At 44.6% G+C, this 19,785-nt stretch overlaps 1 non-coding gene across 1 annotated transcript; it reads left to right on the forward strand.

Annotated features, from left to right (window-relative positions):
• The first annotated feature begins 11,938 nt into the window (after positions 1–11,938).
• Positions 11,939–12,011, forward strand: TRNAM-CAU (transfer RNA methionine (anticodon CAU)). Its single transcript has one exon. It is a non-coding gene; the product is annotated as a tRNA-Met (tRNA).
• The last annotated feature ends 7,774 nt before the right edge of the window (positions 12,012–19,785 follow it).

Here is a 19,785-nt window from a genome sequence, read left to right on the forward strand (position 1 = left end):
TCCTCGTGGGCGAGGGCTTGACTCATTCTGATAGGACGACCTGGCCATTTGCGGGGTCACCGTTCCAGGGGTGGGGCAGGAGGTTCCCGTGAGGGGGTAGAGGCGGGATCAACTGTCAGTTGAGACAATTTCAGCTTCAACTCCTTCACCTCAGCACGCAAAGCTTGTACCACGCTTACCAGCCCCTCTCCCCCCGACCCTGATGACACACCTTCCTCCAGCTGGGCACTGTTCACTGACCCCTCGGGAACATAGGCTGATTTCTCTTCCCTTTCCACTGCAGCTCGGTAAATCTGCCAGAAAGATAACTCTGGTGCAACCCGGGCCATTTCCAACAGCTTGTCCCGGAGAAGTCTATGGGCTAAACCGGTGATGAATTGGTCCCGGAGCAAGCGGTCTACCTCCCGGAACGCCCCCATGGCCCCCGGGTCTAGTCGCTGCATCTCATTCAACATCTCTTGTAAAATATTAGAGTACTGCATCAGGGACTCACACTCTCTCTGGGGACGATTAAAGAATAGGGACCGAAGCTGGGCCACACGCGCTCGGCCCCCCAAACTCCCCTCTAACAGTTCCAAAATCTTTTCTAATGTATCCCTCTCTGATTCTGGGCGCACCATCACCATACGCCTAATATCACCCTCCAGTGCATTTAATGCCAGCTCAGCGCGTAACGCGGGGGTCAAATTACACATGCGCATAATACTCCGGATTCTCTCAGCCCAATCTTGCAACGCCATATTGCGCCCATCGTATTTCGGCATGTGCTGAAGTAAAGCTCCTACAGGCACATACCCTCCCGGAGTCGCAGCGGCTGCCAGGGGAACCCCAACCCCCGAGGAGGATGCGGATACAGCGGGGTCATTTCCACCCTCGCCTCCGTCCATGACAAACACTGGATCCTGCCGACTACGCCAAAAATGTAATGACCAGAGGTCCGAATAAGATCCAGTGAGTCACAAACCAAGACCAAGGCAGAAATCTCCAACGGTATTTACTCAAAGGCAAATTAATCAAGGTAATATGGAGAATATTAAGGCAGATGCACCCCAAAGATACACTAATTCAGCAGCAGCTGAAATCACTGTGCCACTCCAAGGTCTCCTGAGAACTGTGTACTACAACAGACTAGTAAGAAATTTACCTAACAGGCAACTAAAAACAGGAACAAGTGTAAATTGAATGTAGTGTTATTAAGGGAGCCCCTGGAATGGCACATTCAGTATAACTTACACAACTCTAATATAAGATACACCTCTAAAGTAACAATTTTACACTCTGAGCAGAGATACCCGGGTATCTATAACTATGGTACCGTATCCTGAAATGGATTTCCTCTCAGGCAGGAATCCGCACAGGCTGCAGCCAATCCTTATCTTCAGCGCCAATAAGTTACAGCAAGCTCCTCTTGTCTTGTCGGCCGATGCCGAGCCCAAACGCCGGGGACTTAGTTAGTGGTCTCACGATGTAGTCTCTGCTTCTGTAGCTCCTAGGAATGCTTCCACGACAATCCGTCCGTCTCTGTATCAGCAGTCTGTCCAGACTTGTTCCTCCACTCAATGCACAGGGAATCCACAGACTTCCAAATTCGTACTGGGTTCTTAGCAATGTCTCCGTCTTTACTTAGATAAAGGGTTAGCTCCTCTCCAGGAAACGTTAGCAACACAAGTCTCTCACAAAGTTAAACAAAAGGTTAGCTCTTCTCCAGGGGAACGTTAGCCACACAAGTCTCTCACAGAGTTAAACAAAAGGTTAGCTCTTCTCCAGGGGAACGTTAGCAACAAAAAGTCTCTCAAAAGCTTCTTTTCCTCCAAAAACACTTGCAGTAAATCCACACAGTCTCTTTTTAAGATCTCACAGCAGCTTCTCCTTTTCTTCCCGCCTTTTCTCTCTCAGCTCTCACTTCTCACTTTCACTTTACACTCGAGACACTAGACCCCACCCCGCAGCACACAATGTCTCTGGGAGGTCTGTCCTCTGCTGCAACAGGCAAAAACCACAGGGTCCTAGTGCCCTCTCAGTGGGACTACAGTTCACCCTCTTACATAGTCACCCGGCCATAGTTACTGAGGTACCGTAATCCATAATGGCCGCCTCCAAGAGGGTGTGTTTTTGTTTTGTTTTTTTTTAAAGATTTTGACGAAAAGCGTTGAAGGCAGCGCCATATTGGCATTGTGAAAATGCAATTTTCTTTTTCAGTTTATTACATTTCAGAATTGGTCAAAATTTCCCTTTTTAGCTGACTTCGCCCGGCGCTTGTAAGGGCAGCGGGAGCCAGGTGTCCACATTTAACCCCCCTTAACGTACAGGCATTTTTTCATTTTTGTGCTTTCATTTTTTCCCCCACCTTTTCTATAACTTATTTTTCTTACAGTTTCCCAACCACATAGCCGGTGTTTTTTTTTTTTTTGCTGGACAATTTGTACTTTTGAATGACACCATAAAATTTACTGGAAAATGGGGAAAGAAATTCCCAAGTGTGGTGGAATTGCAAAAAAAAAAAAATCCCCGCTATTCTTACATTGTTTTTTTGGGAATCGTTTTCACGGCGTACATTGTGTTCTTAAAAATGACCTGTCAATATGATTCTCCTCATCAGTTCAAAATTGTCCAGTTTTCTAATTTAGCAGTGAAAAAAATCTGATATTCTAAAAAAAAAAAATTGTGTTGCCATTTTCTGAGACCCTTAACGTTCTCATTTTTTGGTCGATTGAGCTGTGTGAGGGCGAATATTTTACACGATGATACACCGTTTTTATTGATAACATTTTGGGAGACATATGTTTTAATTGCTTCCTGCATCATATTTTGCGGTATCTTGGCAAGCAAAAAAACACAGTTTTGGTGTTTGGAATTTCTTTCTGTTTATGGTATTTATCGATTGAGTTACCGTATATACTCGAGTATAAGTCGAGACCCCTAATTTTGCCACAAAAAACTGGGAAAACGTAATGACTCGAGTATAAGCCTAGGGTGCGAAATGCAGCAGCTACTGGTAAATTTCAAAAATAAAAATAGATACCAATAAAAGTAAAATTAATTGAGACATCAGTAGGTTAAGTGTTTTTGAATATCCATATTGAATCAGGAGTCCCATATAATGCTCCATACTGTTCATGATGGGCCCCATAAGATGCTCCATACAAAATACGCCCCATATAATGCTGCACAAAGGTTGATTATGGCCCTATAAGATGCTCTATAGAAACATTTGCTTCATACAATGCTGCATAAAGGTTAATAATGGCCCCATAAGATGCTCCATAGAGTAATATGCCCCATATGCTGTTGCTGCGATTAAAAAAAAATGGCATACTCACCTCCCGTCGCTCAGGCCCCCGACACTTGCGATATTCACCTGTCCCCGTTCCACCGCCTTCCTGCTCCGTCTTCCGCGTCATCTGCAGTGACTGTTCAGGCAGAAGGCAGCACGCAATAACCACGTCATTGAGCCCTCTGACCTGAACAGTCACAGGCAGAGGACGCGGAAGACGGAGCGGCGCCTGGCGGTGGAACGGGGACAGGTGAATATTGCCGTGCTCACCCTCACCAGTTATACGCACCTGATCCCGGCATTGTCCCTGGCAGCTTCTCACTAACAGATGGTCTCAGCGCTGGCAGCTTGTTCAGTGGTCACTGGTACCGCTCATTAAAGTAATGAATATGTGGCTCCACCCCTATGGGAGTGGAGTCGCGTCCATATTCATTACTTTAATGAGTGGTACCACGTGACCGCTGAACACAGGAAGAGCTGCCCGCTCCCGGAAACCATCGAAGATGCAGGGACCGCGCCGGGAGCAGGTGAGTATGTGACAGCCGCCTCTCCCCCTCCCCCGCCAACTCCCTGGGACAATGACTCGAGTATAAGCCAAGAGAAGGCACTTTCAGCCTAAAAAAATTGTCTGAAAATCTCGGCTTATGCTCGAGTATATACGGTAATTATTTTTATATTTTGATAGACCGGACTTTTCAGAACGCATCGATACCACGTGTATTTTTTTTACATTTTTTATTTTCTACTGTATTTATTAGTCCCCTTAGAGAACATGAAGTTGCAATCATCTGATCACTTGTCCCATGTTCAGAAATATGCTGTGTATAGTAAAAATTATGGTCTCGTTTGAAGCCCGGCCACAGGCAGTGTTTTAAAGGAGCTTTGTGATGACAGCCATGGAAGTCTTCAACCAGACCCCCAGCTATCATAGCAACCCATCAGCACACCTCAATCGCATCATGGGGGTGCTGATGGATGCATGGAATGATGAGCCTCCATGCCATCAAGATGTTAATGCCACTGTTAGAGTTTCACGACAAAAGAGAAGGAAAAAGCACTACTGTAAGCAGGTACGAACTGGGGCTCAAATTCAGCCCTGGCATTTGAAATCACACAGGCCCATGCTGTCCCCGTCCCCAAGAATTAGATGAGATATATTACTAATATTACCCTGGATGGATGGAGGAAAGCAAGATTTACTACAAGACCAATATTTCTAATGATAACCGTGGCCTGCTGGAGTCAGCGATTTTGTGCTCCAACACAACTCTTAACAGTATGGATGTCTTGAGAATACCAATTCTGTTAACAACATAGCAGACAAGGTGGCCCACAACCAGACAGACCCTTCTGGCATTTGCCATAATTGCCAGATGGCCAGTCCGGCCCTGACTGTAAGGTATGCCCACTACACCAGAAGAATTATAAATAAAGTAGGAATAACCTTTATTGGCACACAATTAAAAAAAATGACATTAAAACATAAATAAAAACATGTAGGCACAGCCACTCAAGCCCCCCCTGTAATAAATTATATAGAATCTCAACATAGTGCAATTGTATATAACAAGCCTTATAAAAGTCAAACAACATGGCTCATACTAAATAATGCCCAGTGGGTCCTGGGATCTATGCGACTTGTAAGCATGAATCTTATGAACATGTGCACTTGGAATATGTCCCTGATATGGCTCACAAGACACAAATGAGGGTCTAAGAGCCCAATGCTATCACCTGAAGCATGAAGAACCCCTGCAGGCGAAATACCGTGAGAGGACCAAAACCCAGGTGGTGGTGGGCAGAACAGTAAGCCAATGGACTGGAAATTGGCTTGTGAAAAAAAAAAGATAAATGGCTGCACAGCCAATAGAATGGCAGCACGGTGGCGCAGTGGCCAGCACTACAGCCTTGCAGCACTGGGGTCCTGGGTTCTAATCCCACCCAGGACAACATCTGCAAAGAGTTTGTATGTTCTCTCCGTGTTTGCGTGGGTTTCCTCTGGGTTCTCCGGTTTCCTCCCACATTCCAAAGACATACTGATAGGGACATCTAGGGACAGCAATGATAAGGTGTGTAAACTGTAAAGCGCTGTGGTATATGTTAGCGCTATATAAAAATAAAAATTATTATTATTAATAATGGAACAAGTCCAGCAAGAGCACCAAGAATATTTGGAGAGATTTGATGCAACCAGAGTTGCAACCAGGAAAGTACAAGCAGGCGGAGACATGAGTGGAGGACCCAGAGGTGGCCCCATGCATATTGCCTTAAATGGTACCGCTTCGTCAGGGGAAGTCAAGAGTCAGAGTTTCATTGCAGCATTTAGCAATTTAACAGGTTAACACAGGCATGTCCTGGAGATGTGTTACAGCCAGGGCCGGCGTCAGCTCCCAGCACACCTGGGCAAGTTCCAAGGCCACTCACCATAGCGCTATAGGGGTCCCCTCCCCTGCTTGCTCAGGCCACCAAGACTTGCAATACTTAACACTCCCTGGTCATCTGCTGCAGTATCTTCTGACTCTGTGACGTTTCAGGTTAGAGGGCAAGATGACGTGACTACAACATGCTCTTTTCTCTGAAAAGTCACAGTGTAGCTGGAGCAGCTGAGAGCTGATGTTTTTAGTCTTGGAGGGGGACAATATTCATGGCCCCTTCCTAGGCTATTAAAATCAGCCCACAGCTGTCTGCCTAGACTTTACTTGTTATTAATTAAAGACTATATTGGATAACCCGATAGCGATTCGGAGGATAAAGCTACCTTTATCTGTGTGAGTCTTTTGGTCAATCTAATATATAATTGCCTAGAATACTACTTCCTGCAATTTGTGCCAACTTCCGTGGCTTCGTCCGGAGCTAATGTCCGGAGCTAATGTCCGGAGCTAATGTCCGGAGCTAATGTCCGGAGATAAGTGACGTCAACAGTGTCCAGTGTCTGATTGGTTGCCGCCTGCTGCGAGCGACCAATCAGAAACGTGCCGTACTGTGACACACTCCGCCCGCCATTTTGGTGTGATTTTTGAATTTTTACCTCACAGCAAGTTTCTACTGCGTGGAGGCGGGCCCAGTGACGTTGCTCTTCAAGCTCCTGCCGAATTTCGTCAAAAAAATGATAATACCATTTACCAAAACTATATATATTTAGTTGTGAAGTGGTTCAGTGACATTTTCACACCAATTTTGAACTTTTGTTTGGTGTTTTCTCCATATACTGCCTATTATTTTTGTTCTTTCTTACTATTATTTATTAATTGTATTATTCTTACATTTGAATAAATAAAGTATATATGGATTCTAGACTCCCGATTCTTTAGAATCGGGCTGCCATCTAGTAAAATATAAAGTGACTAGCACACTCCAGGGTGTTGTGATGCAAAAAAGTGGGGATTTATTACATACAGTAAATCACAAACGTTTCGGTCGATACTGGACCTTCATCAGTGTGCTAGGCATAATTGTATACTTGTATGGCCCCAAAAACAATAGAATACTCGGATTTGCATCAATCAGACATGCTGGAAAAAAAGGGCAACAAGCCGGGAGGAAACAGAACCAGGCTGGTCAACTGACGGTGAGTCAGAATAATAGGTGGCGCTGAGGCTTAAAAGAGCTGTCAGTACGCCGGGACACTAGGGATAAATGCGGTATCCACCACTAATAGACCAGCCTGGTTCTGTTTCACAACACCCTGGAGTGTGCTAGTCACTTTATATTGTATACGTTCAGGTTTGGGCACCTATGACTGTGCACCTCCCCTATTTAGGCTGTGCTTAGCATCTTCTATATCACTTTTGGTCAATAAAGACTTTAAGTTGGATTTTATCGGGTCACTGCCTGTTAAATCACACTGTGTGAATGTAAGGCAGCCAGGAGGGTAGTCATGGCAACAGGCTGCAATGTTCCCACACCCTGGCACCCCACAGATGAAATACAATGTCCCTTCTGCTGCATGTGCAGCATGCACAACAGTACACTCACATTCACTGTCAGAGTCCCCTCGACTTCTGCTACTCCAGCTCCACATTCCAGAGCTCCATAAACCATTTCAGAGACAATGTGTTTATTCAACAGTTTAACTTTACTGAGAAGTAGGGCATCCATCACATACAGTATGCAGTACAGTGTACACAGAGTGGCATCTCTCCAGCTTTCCCTGCCATCTGGCAATCCCTGCCTCTCTTCTAGACAATCCCTGTCCCGTCCGTGCCTTTAGGCACACCAGTTTCCTACCATTCCCTTGTCCAGCTTCAAAAAGGAAAAGGTGCCAGGCTCGCCATCTCAGCTTCCCCTGTCCTGGTTGTAGACCCGGATCCTCTTCGGGTTGGTTTCTATTCAAGCTTGTGACCGCCTGCACACCACTCATACTGGGGCCCCTTCCTGCCTTAGCGGTTTTATCCCCACAGCTAGCAGATTGTCTGTTACAGATCTACAACATAGAACTAAGGTAGAAGGGGGAAAACTGACCCTGCACTATGACTAGGCTGAAACCCTACGATGGAGTGGGTGACCCATTCCTTGTGAATAGAAGCACTGGCAATCCTAGGTTAATCTCAAACGAAGACCTATAGATAAGGGGAAGGGGTTCCCTAAAAGAACTAAGGACTGGGTACAAAAATGGGTCACCTCCTAATAGAAAACACAGAGAAGGCTGCAGAAACCAATAGAAAACAGAAACTAAGGCTAGCAGAACCAGAGGTACCAGCACTGCACAAATAACACACACAGAACACAAAGCAAAGCACCAAGCTAGAGCTCAAGCAGATTAACACTGTTGTCCAGCAAGGACTGGGAGGCAGTTGCTGGTTAATAAAGAGTGATGCAAACACCTGACCCAAGACAAACCCAGCACCAGAGGAAAAAGGCCAGCAGCCAGAACTCCACAAGAAAATGGCAGATAGTCACAAACTAAACAGATTCTAAAAGTCTCTCTTCACTGCTGCATCCTGACTTATGATGGGTCGTTCACGCACAAAGAGCTGGCTCCCTGCTGTGAATGATTGAAGCCGCCAACCCAGTGAGAGCCACTAAATTCGCTGAATGGCTCTCACTGGGCGTAAAATCCTTGTGTTCGACAGACATAACTCCACCCATCCAAATAAAACTCCACGCACTCACCAATTTAATTGGTTACTATCAAGTGGGCGGAGTTTATGCCATAGGTGGGCGTGTTTTCGGATGCATTACGTCAGCATAAACATGTGTTCACTTAATATTAACACATATTTAATAGGGATCCATTTAGCTGGCTCTTTTTAGTGAGCAGAGCCATGAGAGCCAGATCACCAAAAGAGACGGACTGCCCGTCTCTAATCCTGGCTGCCCCAAACCAGGAACTGCCTCCCTATATGTCACTGCTCTGTGCTGCGCTACCTTATAGCTCTTCCCAACAGACAAACCCTTAATGTTCACTATAGCTACTCTGAACTCTGATTCTCTATCACTAATGTGCCCCACTAATCTAATCCCACTATGACCCTATTCTATCCCTACTTCTATACAAATCACATATGTCCATATTACAGTACGTAAACAATACAGCACGAATACAGTATTAGACGACAAGGTACCGCACATGATACATGTGAACAGTGTCATAAGAGGGAAAAGCAGGTGATGACCCACACTACACTATATGTATGGTACACTATGTAATGAATAAAGATTTGCACCTGGAATATCTCATTCAGTGATATGTAGGATGGGGTATTTTAGTATTCCCTTTAGTTTTTTGACCGGGGTGTGATATACACTGCTCAAAAAAATAAAGGAAACACTAAAATACCACATCCTGGATATCACTGAATGATATATTTCAGTTGCAAATCTTTATTCATTACATAGTGGAATGCGTTGAGAACAATAAAACATAAAAATGATCAATACAAATCAAAATTAATATCCCATGGAGGTCTGGATTCGGAATGATACCCAAAATCAAAGTGGAAAATCAAATTACAGGCTGATCCAATTTCAGTGGAAATGCCTCAATACAAGGAAATGATGCTAAGTAGTGTGTGTGACCTCCACGTTCCTGTATGACCTCCATACAACGCCTGGGCATGCTCCTGATGAGGCGGCGGATGTTGTCCTGAGGGATCTCCCAAACCTGGGTTAACTCATCAGTCAACACCAGGACAGTCTGTGGTACAACGTGGCGTTGGTGGATGGAAGGAGACATGATGTCCCAGATGTGCTTGATTGGATTCAGGTCTGGGGAACAGGCAGGCCAGTACATAGCATCAATGGCTTCATTATGCATGAACTGCTGACACACATCAGCCACATGAGGCCTAGCTTTGTCATGCATCAAAGGGAACTCAGGGCCCAGTGCACCTGCATATGGTCTCACAATGGGTCTGAGGATCTCATCCTGATACCTAATGGCAGTCGGGGCACCTCTGGCTAGCACATGGAGGGCTGCAAGGCCCTTCAAAATTTAATATTTGTGCCCTTAAATCAGAGAGTCGTATTGCACAAAATAGTTAATAAATAACATTTCCACATGTCTACTTTACATCAGCACAATTTTGGAAACATAATTTTTTTTTTGTTGGGCCGTTATAAGGGTTAAAAGTTGACCAGCAATTTCTCATTTTTCCAACAAAATTTACAAAACCATTTTTTTTTAGGGACCACCTCACATTTGAAGTGAGTTTGGGGGTCAATATAACAGAAAATACTCAAAAGTGACACCATTCTAAAAACTGCACCACTCACGGTGCTCAAAACCACATTCAAGAAGCTCATTAACCCTTCAGGTGCTTCACGAGAACTAAAGCAATGTGGAAGGAAAAAAATGAACATTTTACGCTGAGGAATAAGTACCCTTAACTGCCGCCGTTACAAGGCGTATCGGCGGTTGTTAAGGGGTTAAGTGTTCCCTTTATTTTTTTGAGCAGTGTATATTAAATAGAAATTGTTGCTACCTGTAAAAACAACCATGTGGACACCTCTATCTGTCCAGTTATCGAGCCAGAGATATATTTAATATTGCTAAAAGTGAATAGTGAGTACAGTTTTCAATGATAACTTTTATCTAAAATTAAAATCCAGGACAGTTAGTCCAAGATTTGGATTAGGAAAATATAGGGTGTCATTTAGTGTGATGTCTGGTTCATTTTCGACCTTCACAATTGAAGTTTAAATACCATTGTAATATTTAATCATCTAATATACTCATACACACTGATTTATTATAATATAGCAACACCGGTATTCATAGTCTGTCTACTAGGAGCATTTTTTATTAATGTTGTACTGTGTGTATATCTATTTTCGATTTAAGTATTAAACGCAATGTTTTGTAATTGTAGGTTTTACTCCAATCAGATTAGACAGTGAATTATTAGTGGCATTTTTGGATATATCTAGCTCATAATTATTCAGTGAATTTCTGGCAATTATCATCTCCAGACTACAGCAGGGCGAGCATGCTAGTCCGACTCCACCCCTCCTGTGAAAAGCAGCTCACAATCATATCTAAGAACTCTGATTGTGTCAGAACCGCTGCACCCAGTAAACTAAGTGATACATTCCTGGATTCAGGGTCTCTTTGCCTACATTATGCCGGTCTCAGAACAAAAACCTGCTGACAGTTTCCCTTTAATTCTTATCCAATAATGGGGCTACTGCTCATGCTCGGCCAAGCTTTCCATAGAAATGCGCTGTGCACTGTGTAAAATAAAAGCTCTCACAGCAGGAGAATGAAAGCAGATAGAAAAAGTCAAATGCAAAATTGTTCATTTTCAACTAACTAAAGCAATTTAATAACACGAAATTTCCGAATTAACATCTGCATAGCAAGTTGTTTTTACTTTGCTATGGATGTATATGTTCATTCTTTTTAGCGTTTTTAGTGCTCTTTCAGAGGAGTTTCAGGCATCATTTTCCTGAAAAAGATGCTGTGTGCACATATGCTTATCAGCTCTGGTGGCGGCTGGATATTAATGTTGATCAGAGCTGCACTGCACAGTTCAATTGTGGATTTAGCAGCCGCTCCTGTGCACTGCTTGTGGCAATAGCTTTGTGCGTTTTTGTTTTTTCCTAGTGACTTTTTCAAAGCCAGGGGTTAACAAACCTCACACCTCGTGATAACTTTTGCACAAAGTTAGCTAGAAGAGTGACAACTTTAGCATAGCATATAGTAACATAGTAACATAGTAACATAGTTAGTAAGGCCGAAAAAAGACATTTGTCCATCCAGTTCAGCCTATATTCCATCATAATAAATCCCCAGATCTACGTCCTTCTACAGAACCTAATTGTATGATACAATATTGTTCTGCTCCAGGAAGACATCCAGGCCTCTCTTGAACCCCTCGACTGAGTTCGCCATCACCACCTCCTCAGGCAAGCAATTCCAGATTCTCACTGCCCTAACAGTAAAGAATCCTCTTCTATGTTGGTGGAAAAACCTTCTCTCCTCCAGACGCAAAGAATGCCCCCTTGTGCCCGTCACCTTCCTTGGTATAAACAGATCCTCAGCGAGATATTTGTATTGTCCCCTTATATACTTATACATGGTTATTAGATCGCCCCTCAGTCATCTTTTTTCTAGACTAAATAATCCTAATTTCGCTAATCTATCTGGGTATTGTAGTTCTCCCATGTGCCTCTCTGTTTGAAATTTTGCATAGTAAATGACCTCTAGGATTCCTGATACCAGTTGCCTCGTTAGCGCAGTAGGTAGCGCGTCAGTCTCATAATCTGAAGGTCGTGAGTTCGATCCTCACACGGGGCAAGATATTTTTTATTTGTTTTTTTCCTTTTAGACATGCTACGCTTATACATTAACACAAAATTCAAGAATTGACAGCCCCTTTAAATGAAGCGTGTCTTAGAACTTGGTAGATATGGAATTCTTTTATAAAGGACCTGTGATTGCAAATGCATTCAGTTTATATTTACTTATAGCTGGTAGCAGGTGTTGCTGCGCATAATCTGTTGACAGAAGATTAGGAAGAAAAAACAACCTTAGTCAGGGCCGTATTTGCCACTAGGCACTTGAGGGCACGTGCCTAGGGCGGCGGGATGCGGGGGGGCGCCCTTGAGCTAGGTTTTTTCCTTTTTTTTTTTTTTTTTATTTTATAAAACTCCGGGGTCAAGTTTCCGCCCCCCCTCCTTCCTCCCCCCTTCCCGCCCCCCCCTCCTCCCTCCTTCCCGCCCCCCTCCCTCCCTCCCTGAAGACGTAATACTCACCTTCCTCCAGCGGTGGCTGCAACTGCGTCTCAGCGCCGTCCTGTCTTCAGCGGTCACATGGTACCGATCATTAAGGGTGATGAATATGCGCATATTCATCACCCTTAATTAGCGCTACCATGTGACCGCTGAAGACAGGAAGGAAGACGCTGAGATGCCAGGAAGTTCTGTGCTGCGCGCCGGTGAGAGGTAAGTATTACAGGGAAAAAAGTGGGGTGCCGTGCACACAGGGGAGGAGGATGGGGAGCCATGCATACAGGGGAGAAGGATGGGGAGCCGTGCATACAGGGGAGAAGGATGGGGAGTCGTGCATACAGGGGAGAATGATGGGGAGCCGTGCACACAGGGGAGAAGGATGGGGAGCCGTGCATACAGGGGAGAAGGATGGGGAGCCGTGCATACAGGGGAGGATGGGGAGTCGTGCATACAGGGGAGAAGGATGGGGAGCCGTGCACACAGGGGAGAAGGATGGGGAGCCATGTACACAGGGGAGAAGGATGGGGAGCCGTGCACACAGGGGAGAAGGTTGGGGAGCCGTGCACACAGGGGAGAAGGATGGGGAGCCGTGCACACAGGGGAGAAGGATGGGGAGCCATGTACACAGGGGAGAAGGATGGGGAGCCGTGCACACAGGGGAGAAGGATGGGGAGCCGTGCACACAGGGGAGAAGGATGGGGAGCCGTGCATACAGGGGAGAAGGATGGGGAGCCGTGCATACAGGGGAGAAGGATGGGGAGCCGTGCATACAGGGGAGAAGGATGGGGAGCCATGAACGCAGGGGAGAAGGATGGGGAGCCATGAACGCAGAGTGGGAGGATGGGGGAGCCATGAACGCAGAGTGGGAGGATGGGGGAGCCATGAACGCAGAGTGGGAGGATGGGGGAGCCATGAACGCAGGGGAGAAGGATGGGGGAGCCATGAACGCAGGGGAGAAGGATGGGGAGCCATGAACGCAGAGTGGGAGGATGGGGGAGCCATGCTTGCAGGGGAGAAGGATGGGGGAGCCATGAACGCAGGGTGGGAGGATGGGGGAGGCATGAACGCAGTGTGGGAGGATGGAGTATAAATATGGAGTATAAATACTGGGCCCTATAAGGGGGACACAGTGTGAGAGGACAGTGTGAAGAGGGGACTGGTATAGAAAGGAGAGGACAGTGTGAAGAGCATGTACCATAAGAGGGACAGTGTGGGGGTCATACTTTGTGCAGACAATATAGTGAGGGGCAATTTTTTATTTGGGAGCATTATAATGACACTTGTATCTTTAAGGGCGTCATGTGGAGACTTTCTGCAAAAGAGCGGCGAAGATGGAAGTCTGCAGAGACGGCTGTGGATGAGAAAACTCATCATGGGATCTGGACAAGATGAAGAAAAGGAGAACGGCTCCAGAGGCGACGTCATCTATCAGGTACCTGGATGTAAATGTTATTTGTGATGCTAACTCTCATGTTTTTATATATGTTAGGAGATTTAAAGGGACACTGTCACCTGAATTTGGAGGGAACAATTTTCAGCCATAGGGGTGGGGTTTTCGGGTGTTTGATTCACCCTTTCCATACCCGCTGGCTGCATGCTGGCTGCAATATTGGATTGAAGCTCATTCTCTGTCCTCCGTAGTACATACTGTACCTGCACAATCTGCAATCTTGCCTTGCGCAGGCGTGTACTATGGAGGACAGAGAATGAGCTTCAATCCAATATTGCAGCCAGCATGCAGCCAGCGGGTAAGGAAAGGGTGAATCAAACACCCGAAAGCCCCGCCCCTATGGCTGAAAATTGTTCCCTCCAAATTCAGGTGACAGAGTCCCTTTTAAAGGGGATGTCCAGGCTTGTGATGAGTCTGCAGTCATTCTTTGTGACTGCAGACTTCTGAATTCTCACAGTGCACACTGCACGCTGTCAGGATTCTCTCATGCTGGGGATTTACATTAATGCGATCACGTGCTGACTAGACATGCGTGACCTCCGTCAATGAAAATGAACTGAGCGAGGCCGGGCACATCTAGTCAGAATGTGGTCAGAAGTCTACAAATCACATACTTGTGCTGACATGACTGTCCACCGGCAAGGGAGAATCCTAAAAGTGCAGTGCATGCGTTGTGAGAATTCAGAAGCTGCGATGTCAGGATTCAGCTCTGCAAGTTCCAGTAGTCGTCACATGGACACGTCACTCATATGCGATTTTTCAGACTTAGGGTGTGTGTCCACGTTCAGGATTGCATCAGGATTTGGTCAGTATTTTACATCAGTATTTGTAGCCAAAACCAGGAGTGGGTGATAAATACAGAAGTGGAGCATATGGTTCTATTATAGTTTTCCTCTAATTGTTCCACTCCTGGTTTTGGCTACAAATACTGATGAAAAATCCTGACCAAATCCTGATGCAATCCTGAACGTGGACACATACTCTTATGGTCCTGTGAGTGACAACGAGCTTCTCTTCTGCTTCTCTTAGTTTTTCACTGAACATTGAGAGCATTAGGGAGAGGAGCTCGTGGGCACATGACTGAGTGTGCAAATCACATATGTCCTTGGCGGAGGGGGGGCACCAAAATGAATTCTTTCCCCGGGTGCCAGAAACCCTAGATACACCTCTGCTGGTATGCTACTGCGAGCGGTGATTACCGGGTGCGGTGGAGGGAGGTCTGTGCACAGGCAGTGAGGCAGGGACTGAGGGTGTGCACAGAGAGGATGGAGACCCGGAGACTGCCCGTCCCAGTCTACGCCGTAGCCTAGAGCCCTCATTATCATAGGAATATGGCAGTTAATAAATTGCTTTTCTGAAGCTTTATAGTGTAGTTTTAGGTCAGGGAGGGTTGGATAGGGATGAGCTAGCAAGGTGCAGGGACAGGTAATGATGGCTACTTGCGAACATGTGCGGCAATTGCGGTTTTGCACTTACGATGATACATAAAACACTGCTAGTAGTGTTTTTTCTCATTGCTGCAAGTACCGCATTTGCCGGATGGCGGCAAAACCGCAAGAGCCGCACATGTCTGTAAGTCCCATAGGGAATGAATGAGGCCGAACGCAGTGTTGCCCTAAGTGATCCATTACGCGGCAGATGCGGAAAAACTGTCGGATCTGCTGCAAAAGGCGACTTTCACATCAGCGATTTTTGCCAAAGTCACTGCCGATAGTGTCATACTCACCAAAGGGGGAGGCAGCACTAAAAGTGCCTAGGGCAGCAGAAACTCTAAATACGGCCCTGACCTTAGTCCTTTATTGCATAATAAAGATCATGGACAAGGTATTACGGGTAAAACAAGTGCAGGTCATGCAGGCAAATGAAGCAGGACGACGGCCGTTTCACGCAGTATGCGCTTCTACGGGTCCAGATACAGAGAATGGTAAGTCAGTTCTTTTAAATACACACATGTGATCACATTTGCATACAATTAAAAATCAGGAAAAACACATGCGGCGATGTCAGCATAACATACAAGAAGAATGTGCATTTAAAAAACTGTTCCTCAGAACAGTATAATCCAGAATGACAAAACATTCAAACATTGAATGCAAATACATAGGCTGTTTAGAGGTGATAAACCCATGTGAGACAAGTAATCTGAAAAACAGAAAAAGAAACATCAAAAAAAAAAAAAAATGTTTTCTTCAAAAAATCTTTTTTTTTAAATTCTACAAAAGATTCTACAAAAAACAAGAATAATCCAATCTCTCATTCAGTCCCAATGGACCTTGGGCATTTGCTTTAATAATCCATTTAGCTTCACGCCTTAAAAGGATTTTATTATGATCCCCCCCGCTTGGTAGTAATTTAACCACTTCCAAGCCTGCAAAACGCAGGCAGCGAGGGTTACCATCATGTTTTTCTTGAATATGCTTAATGAATCTAGGGGAGCCTTTGCCCGTTGTGACTGAATGAAAATGTTCACGGAATCTAATGAAGACTTATAGTCTTACCTATATAATAGAAGGAACATGGACAAAAAATGATATACACCACATATTTGGTTTTACATGTTATCAAGTCTCTTACATGATGATATATAGAGCCAATTTGTAACGATTTGCCTGTTTGATGATAAGAACAGAAATTGCAATCCCCACAACGAAAATTGCCTTTTGGGGTATTAGTGGAAAGCCAGTTAGTATTACGTTGAGAAATACGGTGTTTCACTAACATATCAGTTAGATTAGTCGTCCGTCTATAAGAAAAACGTGGAGCGATTTCACCGCGTTTGTGCAAGACCCCATCTGAAGCCAAAACGTGCCAATGTTTACGTATAGACGAATAAATCGCCTGATCAAGAGAATCCCGCACAAGCTTGGTATAGCAGCGGTAGAGAGAATTCTATATAACTCAAATAAATCGTCCGCATTCGTTTCCTTTATATTAGAAGGGCTTGATTTTGTATTAACTCATAACGCATTCAAATTTCTGGATCAGTGGTACCTACAAGTGGTCGGTACCGCAATGGGTACGCCCGTAGCATGCGCTTTCGCCAATTTGTTTTTGGCAGCTTTTGAGGAGAAGTTTATTACTGGTATAAAGAATCCCTTCTTGAAGCATATAAAATGCTATTTACGTTATGTGGACGATATATTTGTTATCTGGGATGGTGATATTTCTGATTTTGAAAAATTTGTGGCGTATTTGAACAACATCAATGATGAAAATATGCGCTTTACTTCTAATTTTGGATATAACAATTTGTGTTTTCTAGACATTGATATAAGTGTCAAAGATGATGTTATTATAACAAAAGTCCATAGAAAACCCACAGCTTCCAACTTAGTGTTACATTATGATTCTGCCCACCCGCACTATACGAAAAAGAGTTTGCCTTATAGCCAGATGTTGCATCTAAGGAAAATAAATAATGATGAAAGTGTGTTTCAACAGCAATTAGATGATTTAAAAACGCGGTTTGAGGCGAGGTTATCCAAAAAATGTGTTGAATGCATCTGAACGTGTTAAAAAAATATCGCAATCTGCTTTGTCGAGGAAGAAATCAGGCCGCTCCTCAATGCGTTCAGGCAGTTCACAAAGGATTTTTAACTTTTGTTTTGAACACACCTCTCTTGATCAGGCGATTTATTCGTCTATACGTAAACATTGGCACGTTTTGGCTTCAGATGGGGTCTTGCACAAACGCGGTGAAATCGCTCCACGTTTTTCTTATAGACGGACGACTAATCTAACTGATATGTTAGTGAAACACCGTATTTCTCAACGTAATACTAACTGGCTTTCCACTAATACCCCAAAAGGCAATTATCGTTGTGGGGATTGTAATTTCTGTTCTTATCATCAAACAGGCAAATCGTTACAAATTGGCTCTATATATCATCATGTAAGAGACTTGATAACATGTAAAACAAAATATGTGGTGCATATCATTTTTTGTCCATGTTCCTTCTATTATATAGGTAAGACTATAAGATCTGTCTTCATTAGATTCCGTGAACATTTTCATTCAGTCACAACGGGCAAAGGCTCCCCTAGATTCATTAAGCATATTCAAGAAAAACATGATGGTAACCCTCGCTGCCTGCGTTTTCCAGGCTTGGAAGTGGTTAAATTACCACCAAGCGGGGGGGATCATAATAAAATCCTTTTATGGCGTGAAGCTAAATGGATTATTAATAGTGTTGAGCATTCCGATACCGCAAGTATCGGGTATCGGCCGATATTTGCGGTATCGGAATTCCGATACCGAATTCCGATACTTCCCGCGTATCGGATACCGGAATCGGAAGTTCCCAGAATTCAAACTGAACGCAGCAGCCAATGAGGAATGATTGGAAGTGTGGGCACATCCTGTTTAGCATGGTGGGCATGTAAGTACTGGCAAGGCTGTGATTGGCTGCTGAAATGATGTCACTCTGCACTATAAAAAACGCTGCCGCCATTTTGCGCTCACTCTGCTGTGATTTCAGTTAGGGACAGGACGCTGTGTTCTAACTGAGGGCCAGTTGAGATAGCTAATTGCTTTATTTTCCTTTACAAAGGCTAATTTAGCAAAACGCTGTGTGTTCTTCACTGTTCACCTTGCTCTTGCCTTGCAGCGCTGTTTTAACAGCGTTCTGCAAGGTCTCTGTGTGTGTGTGTGTGTGTGTGTGTGTGTGCAGCTCTCTCTGTAGTCTGTGTGCAGCCATATACCCGGTTGTATTCAGCTCAGGGGGGGTTCACACTGCCTCACACAGTTGTCCTTTTTTGCTCATAGTGCAGCCTGCTGCACATTTTTTCTCAAATTTCCTATTAGTGTTTTTCCACCAGTCTCCAGCTAAATTGTGGAAAAACACTACATAGGATAACCTAGAGGGGGGTTTTTGGGCCTTGCAGCGCCGTTTACGGCTGTCTGCACGGTCTCCGTGTGAGCCCAGCTCGCCCTGTAGTCTGTGTGCAGCCATAGCCGGTTGGATTCAGCTCAGGGTTCGTTACTGGCTCATACCTTGAGAAAAATTTTCCTTTTTTTCAAATAGTGCAGCCTGTTTAAAAATTAAAAAAAAAATTCCCTATTAGTGTTTTTCCACCCATCTCCAGCTAAATTGTGGAAAAACACTACATAGGATAACCTAGAGGGGGGTTTTGGGGCCTTGCAGCGCCGTTTATGGCTGTCTGCACGGTCTCTGTGTGAGCGCAGCTCGCCCCGTAGTCTGTGTGCAGCCATAGCCGGTTGGATTCAGCTCAGGGTTCGTTACTGGCTCATACCTTGAGAAAAATTTTCCTTTTTTTCAAATAGTGCAGCCTGTTTAAAAATTTTAAAAAAAATTCCCTATTAGTGTTTTTCCACCCGTCTCCAGCTAAATTGTGGAAAAACACTACATAGGATAACCTAGAGGGGGGTTTTTGGGCCTTGCAGCACCGTTTACGGCTGTCTGCACGGTCTCCGTGTGAGCCCAGCTCGCCCTGTAGTCTGTGTGCAGCCATAGCCGGTTGGATTCAGCTCAGGGTTCGTTACTGGCTCATACCTTGAGAAAAATTTTCCTTTTTTTCAAATAGTGCAGCCTGTTTAAAAATTTAAAAAAAAATTCCCTATTAGTGTTTTTCCACCCGTCTCCAGCTAAATTGTGGAAAAACACTACATAGGATAACCTATAGGGGGTTTATTGGGCCTTGCAGCGCCGTTTACGGCTGTCTGCACGGTCTCTGTGTGAGCGCAGCTCGCCCTGTAGTCTGTGTGCAGCTATAGCCGGTTGGATTCAGCTCAGGGTGCGTTACTGCCTCATACCTTGAGAAAAATTTTCCTTTTTTTCAAATAGTGCAGCCTGTTTAAAATTTAAAAAAAAAAATTCCTATTAGTGTTTTTCCACCCGTCTCCAGCTAAATAGTGGAAAAACACTACATA

The sequence above is a fragment of the Ranitomeya imitator genome, chromosome 4, assembly GCF_032444005.1.
Source record: "Ranitomeya imitator isolate aRanImi1 chromosome 4, aRanImi1.pri, whole genome shotgun sequence".
In the NCBI taxonomy this organism is placed as follows: Eukaryota; Metazoa; Chordata; class Amphibia; order Anura; family Dendrobatidae; genus Ranitomeya; species Ranitomeya imitator.